This window comes from Helianthus annuus, chromosome 4, assembly GCF_002127325.2.
Source record: "Helianthus annuus cultivar XRQ/B chromosome 4, HanXRQr2.0-SUNRISE, whole genome shotgun sequence".
Lineage (NCBI taxonomy): Eukaryota > Viridiplantae > Streptophyta > Magnoliopsida > Asterales > Asteraceae > Helianthus > Helianthus annuus.
In genome coordinates, this window is record NC_035436.2 from 10,886,180 (window position 1) to 10,895,332 (window position 9,153).

The 9,153-nt window shown below is 36.3% G+C and overlaps 1 long non-coding RNA gene across 3 annotated transcripts; it reads right to left on the bottom strand.

The window, feature by feature from the left end:
- Positions 1 to 214: 214 nt before the first annotated feature.
- Positions 215 to 2,017, bottom strand: LOC110935705. 3 transcript variants are annotated; one of them, XR_002589330.2, is made up of 7 exons: positions 1,962 to 2,017; positions 1,459 to 1,533; positions 1,117 to 1,223; positions 955 to 1,049; positions 838 to 887; positions 600 to 735; positions 215 to 523 (listed from the first exon to the last, which is right to left on the bottom strand). It is a non-coding gene; the product is annotated as an uncharacterized LOC110935705 (long non-coding RNA). The 3 variants fall into 3 exon arrangements; XR_002589332.2 differs by having other exon boundaries at positions 838 to 892; XR_004892040.1 differs by lacking the exon at positions 838 to 887.
- Between the last annotated feature and the right edge of the window lie 7,136 nt (positions 2,018 to 9,153).

A 9,153-nucleotide genomic window follows, 5' to 3' on the forward strand; every position in this document is an offset into this window, starting at 1 on the left:
CCTTTTAGTGTCACTTTCTCAATCTGCCGCACAAAGTATATAGGCTTTTAGTGGCACCGTTTTTTCTGCCACTGCAAACTTTTGGGCTTTTAGTGGCACATATTTTTTTGCCACAAAAAAATCACATCAAATTATTTATCATATTAATTTTTATTGATTACAATTATTATTTATTTACATTAAAAAATAAAAATAAAATAGTAAAATATAGAAATCATAATAATATAATCAATTCAACTAAAAAGTTCAATCAATCATCTTCCAAAGATTCCAAATGTTTGCAAAGAAATAACTAATAAGTGTCAACCTAAGTATAAACATCGAACATACAAAACAAATATTTAAAAAATGTTTGAACAATAACTCAAAACTTCATTGCGTTCATGAATCTCTTTCACAATCTTCATGCAAGTAAAATATTCATTGTGTTAACTCTCTCTTAGCGATCGTATTTCCCGCTTCACAGTTGTTCCCTGCACTTATTCCTTAGTGTCGCCGTATGAGCCAATTCACTATATTCAACCTGAAATTTCACAATTCATGTTTAAATGATTAGATCTCATAACCATAGTCATTAAAGATGTAAGCACAATCATTACAGGAAAACAGAGCTTAGCGACGACAATTGTCGCCGCTAAAAGTCCCACATGTCGCCGCTATCATATTTATCTGCAACTTCTATGTGCTTCGCTATGTTTTCAGCAACCGAATGATCTTCCTGATCGCTGCCATCATCTGGATAAAGAACAAGCTCACAATTAGAAGTGGCGATTTTAACCCGTTTAAATATGAGCATGTTGATTTGAGTTATTTATTTGTTAAACGGGTAGAACTTACCCTTTTGATCTTTTATCCTACCAGCCCAGCTTGCCAACTCTAATTACAAACTACACTATAAAATAAATTATTTGACAAAAAATCTGAAGTAGTACTTTCACATAAAAAGAATATTACCTGTATATATCACCAACAATTGGAACCATTGTCAAGTTACTAATAATAGCTTTAGTCTTTTCTAAGCTTGTCAAATCTCTTGACGTTATTTTGACCTGAAATAGTCAATGCCACATGTGAGACTACAAGAACAACATAAAAACGATGGCATATTAAGCTTACCATTCCATTATCTTGAGTTTCAATAGATTCCACACCAGTCTCTTCAATAATGCTCTTGACCTTTTTACCCCAGAACCAATAATTTTGTTCACTTTATCAGGTTTAACCTACAACAGTTGTTTAAGAAAATATGAGTAATACAGATATTCATATTTTGGTGTATAGGCATTATGCGTAGTGGATATGAATATGGATATGATCGGGTGGTTCCGCTGGTGGCACGATAATTCTCCAGTGGTCCGTCATTGATCCAAATTTGCCGTTCAAATAAAAAGAAAAAAAATACAGATATTCATATCCCATGTCATGTCGGAACAAACGGGATGAGAGATGACAACTAACCTTCATAACAAGAATAAGTGGAGCGTGTACTTAGAAAATTGCTTTGATGGGGAGGTGAGCATTTTAACATCTCAGCTGGAAATATAAAACGTGTAATTATGTGTGAAAAATGGTAATAATAGTTCAAATATATTGATTTTACGAGTTAGAAGTAACACTTTTGAACACCAATTTCACATCTACATCAGAGTAAAACTGCATGGTAAAGAAGAAAAATCATTAACAGACATTCCCAACCACATGTAATTTTAAATTTCATGAAAGTGATACACTAGCAAAAGAAAAAGGAATAAATCAAGATTATAGACATACACCTATACGGCTTGACTAACAACTGTAAGAATATGAACAGATTTATCACATTGAACCATTCAGCAACCTCAGATGTTGGGTCTTTTATCTCAAACCAATTACTTATGAATGGGTTGTTTATCGTAAAAAGATGTCACATGGATTAAATAATAAATAATTAAAAAACACAAAGAAGAGGGCAATAATGATACCGTGGGAACTGTTTTTTTTTAAACTGGCTTTATGTGAACATCGCCTTCATCAACTAGACCATCAACAACAAATTCTTCCTCCTCATCTTTGTCCTCCAACATATCTGGAGTTATTGCAGCATTAGCACAAGTTTCACCTTTGTTTACATAACCCTCCTCAGTAAGTACACTCAAAAATTTCGATGGCCACTACCTATTCTTCTAGTAGTGCAAAATCAAGCTATAATGCTAACACATGCCTAGGGGTGGCAAAATGGGTGGGTTGGGCAGGTTTGGGTAATGGGTTAGGATGGGTATGGGTTAGGATGGGTTTAGGTCAAGATGGGTTTTTGTCAAGATGAATTTGGGCACGATAGGCTAAAAATATAAATAAATAAAAAAAATCAACAAAATTTAAAAACTCAAAAAAAATGAAAAAATTAAGAAAATAAAAAAAATCAAAAAAGTTTAAAAAAAATAAAAAAAGGTTCGGTGCTTTTTGAGGATTGTACGTCACGATGAACTTCATTTGGTACCGGGTACCGGTACCGAATCGGTACCGTACCAGAACCATCAAATCACTCACTCCCATTTTAACTTACAGGAAGCTCAACACACAACTTCCATATAATTTTACAACAATGGCATTTGCTTCCACTTCAAGTTCTACTAAAACTTGTTTTATACAAGTTATATCTTAATTCTAATATTTAAAACCAGATGATTACTTTCAAACCACCACATTAGTCTTGACTAATCATTAATCATCACCTATGACCTAACCAACACGCCGAAAAAACTAAAATAAACCAGATAATAAATAAACACGTACATATGACATTCGACGCTGGTTCCATGGTTGCAAAAGGGGCAACTAAACACCGTGTCGAGTTTATCCATCCGCTTCTTCGGTGGCGGCTTTGCTCTCGACTTCCTCTTTCCCATTGTCCAAACATCTTCCCTGAAACCGAAACCAAAACCATCATCACCAAACAAAAAAAATTGCAACCATTTAATAAAAACATAAAGTTAAAAAAAAATTCATCGACTTCTTGAATGTAACTATATCATACACTTTTTATACATGTATATTAAACTCTATATCTATACCTAACATCATATATTCATATTTTTCTGATTCTACAAATGTTCAATGAAAATTTAGCATCAATTTACAACAAAATAACGAGATTTGAAGCAAATTCATTATAGCAGATTATGAAAAATCGAAATTACCGGACAGATCAACGAAACGAACGCAAATATGCAAAAAAACAAACATAACAATGATGAAAAAGATAATTCAACCACAGATGAATATGAGGAATCGCATTAATCGAGCAAAATCGAGCGAATTTTATACCTGATCGAATATGTTAGGGTTACGAGACGAATGATTTAGCCCTAGAAACGTGAAAGTTACATCGGAGTGACGGATTGGGTTTGGTAGATCAAATCTGTATGTTTACCCAGAAAACCCAAAAGTTGAATGTATGGCCACCCCTACACATGCCTGTCCAGGAAGAAGAATATGCGTCAATCCACTCCAAACATGCCTAATTTGGACAGAGAAAGTCCTGCAACCAAAACCATATAAGTCAACACCATTTTGCGAATAAGATTTTGTAAAGAAACAAGGTCGAAACAAGGTGCAATGGATGAGATTTTGGAGAGATAAAAATTAAAGTGGGGGAAAATTGATTTTTTGGTGAGTGTGAGAGGGAAATTGATGAGGAGTTAGGGGAATGAGCGGGAATATGAAATGATTTGGGGGAGGGAAAATGATTTTTGATGAAAGAGAAGTTTAAATGTTTAGGGAAATTTTTAGGTTTCAAAAGAGAAATGGTGAAAATTTTAAACTAGTTGTAAAAAAAAATTGTGGCTCAGAAAAAGTGCCATTAAAACATATAGAAAAATTTGGTGGCATATGCAAAATGCCACAAAAAGCCTTGATTAGTAGTATAAAAGTTAAATGCCACTAAATGTATGTGTTAAATACCTAAAGTGCCATTAAAAGCAAAAATTAGTGGCACAAAACCTATATGCCATCAAAAATGTATGCCACTAAATGGATTTTTTTTTTGTAGTGAATACTTAAAACGCCAAAATATTAACTATGATTCTGATCTAAAAACAATAAAACGCCGCGTATTTATTAAACGCCAAAAAATGGAAAGATGAAGTGACACACGTCTAAAAAAGAAAATATGAAAGGACAAAAAAGCCCCTCCGCCCTTTTCTAAGCGGCGTGACACGTGTTGGGCCAGGAAGCGTTCTCACCGTTCTCACACTTTTGAGCGTTTTCTCCTGAACTCGTTTCTCTCTCTCTCTCTCTCTCTATATATATATATATATATATATATATATATATATATATATATATATATATATATATATATATATATATCTTAGATATAATAAATGTCATGCATCAGAATGCAATGCAATGAAAATGTGTCAAGCAGTTAAAACAGTTCGTGTGAAAGTCCTAAGAGCTAAAGTCTAGACTCGGAAAGAATCGTAGTTCGCGATAACCAATGGCTCGAATTCTAATCTGTCACACCCCGCCAAGGCGGAATATCAAAGTGCGACACGAAAGGTTTTTAAGAACTTGATAAAGCAAACATCTAATTAAAATAACAAGAGTCGAGATACCAAATAGTTAAGTGTTTACATCACCAAATAAATCGTTTTGAAAAAACCAAAATTTTACATCTATATCCCGAAGTGGATGAGAAATAAACGGAAAATCTCCCCAAAAGTGGTATCCACCAAAAGATGCATGCTTAAATTATTTTCTGTGACTAGTGATCAATTACCTGACAAACATGCTAAAAACCGTCAACATAAAGTTGGTAAGCTCACAGGTTTATGAGAGTTGAAGTAAACCATTTGAGAAATTGCATGCATAGCTAGTTAAATTCGTGAATGATCAAATAAACGCCTAGCTACGACAATGACTTATGTGATTAACATGAGCTATAACTAAACCTTGATGTCGCAACCCTCGTCCCCCTGTACAATTACGAAAACGGGCGGCCGCGGCCAGTTTTGGTGGTATCTTGTTATTGTCTAATTTGGCAGCGGAATTTTCATCAGGACCGTAGTTAGGAGATATGTGATCAGAGTAAAATACTACACTTTTCATATTATTAAACACATGGGATAACCCAAGTTTTTCGTACACACATTTTCATAGGAATAAATCCTATTTTTATTTAATAAAAACATCTATTTTATTTTAGGTAACTTTATTGCCACTTTCCAAGCCTTCAGTGCTATCCAGCTGGCTTCTATTTGGCTTTCACATATTGTTACCTGAAACACGTTTAAAAACATTTAGTCAGTGGGAAATACTGGTGAGTGAATCCCAGTTCAATCAAGTTTTAAATAAAACCATTGTACAGTATTGAGGGCGATCTCGCAATTACATTTGTTTCCAAGTCATATCAATTACCACCCACGGTACTGTCGTTCCGACTTATGGTCATGTTACTCCTCGCAAGGCAGTAACAAATTTTTTATACAAAACCCTAACATACCGAAGATAATTGTATCCTTACAAATACTCAATAACTATTTAATATATAATTAATTAAGTGAGGTTTTGTAAAAACAATTTGCAAAAAGGAGATTACTCACAAAAAGGTTTACACAGAAGAGGATTACTCACATTGCTGTCTTAGGTTTTCAGCAAGGGTTTCCTGAGGATTATCTATAAATTACACAAATGCACACGTGTTAGTATAATAACCCATTTTAACATTAGTAATACCCTCCCCGAGACGGGATTCCAATGACTAAGTCGGGCAGAACCACGACAGCCGTTACAGAACCCTAGATCAATCGGGCAGAGTATCTAATACGTATCCAGGGGTTATGATACTTACAACGGAGCAGAACCTCGTTATTTAGGGGGGTATTATACCTGAGTATAGCTTCTACTATTAAGAAATTGAGAGAGAGATCGAGTGAATGAACGATTTGGGACTGAAGCCCTTCGTGGCAATTTATAGGGCATGATTTAGGCCTTCTCGTGGCCCGCGTAAAACAAGTCCAGGGCCTACGCGGCCCACCTAGTAGGTGGACTAGGCCATAGGTAATCCGGGTCATTGCATAGGGTCGACGGGTGTTGGGCCATGTGGCGGCCCAGATGTAGGATCGTGTTGTGACCCGAACGAGTCGTTCAGAAGAGATCTTGATCTGTTTCAGAGGCAGAAACTAAGAAACAGACTTGAAAACAGCTTGAAATCACTATAATTTGCCTTGTATATTGATAAAATTCAGTTTACAATCAGTCGGCACTTCGGCAGCACTTCGGTACCGGAAACATGAACAATTACTAGTGATTTCGCTTGAGGAAGCTATTTATAAGCATGAGATTCCGCTTGAAAGTGTTTCAAGCGAAATAAGACTTGTTGTTGATTCCGCTTGAAAGTGACAAATGTCATTTCAAGCAGAATTACTTCATTCAAGCGAAATCGGAATCAAACACACCTAAACCTATTTTCTTGTAGAACGTGCCCTGATCTAACAATCTAGTACAAGACTCGATACAAGACGAAGTCGACAGATGAATGCACCAACAGACTCCCCCTCAGATGTTGACGAGTCTTCAGTGTCGAGTCTTTGCATCTTCAGTCTTTATCAGACTTTGGGCTTTACATTCTCTATCAGCACCATCATACTCCTTTCGAACAAAACCTTCTCTCGGATGTCTTCAGACTCCCCCTTTCGATGTGCTGGAAATGTAATCTGGCTTTAACAGAATTAGGATCGTGATCTTGCTCTCAAGCTTTCTAATTCTCTTGATCAGACCTCTTGATTCCTTAAGTTCATCAGCATCATAAGCTCTAGTATCGTAACCTGGCCCTTCCTGCACAGACTCTACCTCACAATAAATTTCACAATTTTAACAATTTAAAATTAAGATGTATACACCAACTCAGACTCTCCTTCTCAAAACAACCAGAATATCTGTGATCTCTTGCAGAAAAACATTCAAACATTTTTAGATTTAACTGACCCCCCCTCAAAATGATCATCATCAAACAAACTTTCCCAAACCTGTTCATCATATTCAGCACTCAGAATTTTGAAAATCAGCTCTCCAACATCAGTTGTCGAAAAATCTTTTTGAATTTTTCAAAAGTTATGCTAAAACACACTAAAAATCTTTTTGTTATTTTTGAATAAAACAAAATGCAGTAAAGAAATATTTACCAACACCGTTCAGCTTCATTTAATTTTAAGTTTTAAACAGTTCACTTAGATTTCAGTATACTGGTCCACTTAAATTTTTACACAAAGTTCAACTGTTTCGAGATACGAGATTAATGCTTTAAGCACTTAAACTTATTCGCGTGTCCCACCACTTAAATATACTCCCATATCCAGATCCCAATATTCAGTCTTACAGGTGAGTATACCTAGATGATATCTGTAAAGGGTTAGATGCGAAACCGTGAGAGCTCAGGTCAGAACTTCCGTTCAGTAGAGAGATGACGGTTCAACTTTTGGTGTGTCCCCTTTAGAGGATCTTTTCTTCAACAACACATGATTAGTATTTTTCAATGTTTCATTATTTTTTATGCTGAGGGTGACGTTATATTTCAAGCATTTGCAGAAAGTATTATATGGGGACTAGGTCAGAATTTCCATTCAGCAGAAGTCCTGGAATAATACCCTAGATATCGCTAAGCATAAAGACCTAGTATCTCAGAGAGAAGGACCTTTCAAACAAGATTTCGGGGGTTACCCATATATACAAGAAATTGTTTCCCACGATATAAGCAAGTTTGAATTTTAGGTTTATATCTCGTCACAATCTACGTCACACCCCCAAAATCCACTTGCGGAGTATCACTGCTTGGGAGCGTGACTGACCAGGATCAAGCCACCAATCATATTGAACATGTAATTAATATCAAGGATAATAATGTAAACCAATCATTCAATACGATAGGTGATCAAAACATAATCATAATTTTAAGTAGCGGAAGCATAATCACGAAACCCAAAGTATGTAATAAGTTTAAGTGTCATAAAGTTTAGCAAAACATCCACGATCCATGCCCCACAACGACCTGCTCCTCCCTGTGCAAGCTCCATATGTACCTAATGTCCTGCAAGGCATGCAGCAGAGAGTCAACAACTAGTTGAGCGAGTTCACAGTTAACAGTTCAGTAATAGTATAGTGTGAGTAGTAGTATGTTCGTTCGTTATGTCATGTATCGTATTAGTTTCCATCGCGGCCTCCCAGGCAGGTATGCGAAGATATTAGGGGATGTTCATCCCGAGTATTCTAGACTAGGTTTATCTGTATCGCGGCCTACCAGGCAGGTGTGCGAAGATTAGTAAATTACAGTTCGCGGCCTTCCAAAGGCAGGTGTGCGAAGTCAGTCATAATATCGCGGCCAACCCTTGGCAGGTGTGCGAAGATCAGTTCAATGAGTGTTACTAGTCTAGTCGTATCCTTATCGTTAGGTTCTATCAACTGAGTACGTACAATAAAGTAATCAAATCCCATTCCCACCCTGGGAACCCCATGCCTTGGCTGTGTGAACTCACCTTGGTTTGCTCGGTATGTTAAAGAATACACACGTTCACGGTTAGTCAATCGCGACCTATCGTATGCACGTATATTCAATCAGTTAACGTTCGTAACAATCCCGCATGCAATCTAATGTCACATAGTGCTTGATAGCTAATATCATGTATCAATCATGTATCACGTAACAGTTTACCCATTCATACAATTCACGCTTCGCATCAGTATTTTTCACAGTTTGTTCTAATCATGGTAAATCAATTGCATGCTTGAAAGAGTTAACGGGTTCAACAAAGTTTATAACTTAACAAGAATCAGCATACATACTGGAATATATCTAATAGTGTTGATTATCTAGTAAAGTTCACAATCGATTAGGTTATTAGCTTACCAACTTAGCCAGAGTTCACTTGCTTAACAGGGTTGCATGCTTGAAGTTAACTACTCCATTAACAACTTAACATATGAATTTCTAATGGTGTTAATTATCTAAACTCGGACCAAGGGGCAAGGGGTCACAAGGTCGGACCACCCCTTTGGCCTTTAAAACTCGGGCATTACCTAAGGTAATGAAACTCGGACCATGGGTGTGGGATTAAAGATCGGACAAGCATAGGTAAGGGGGAGTAAAAGTCGGACTTGGGGGGTATGGGTATCAAACTC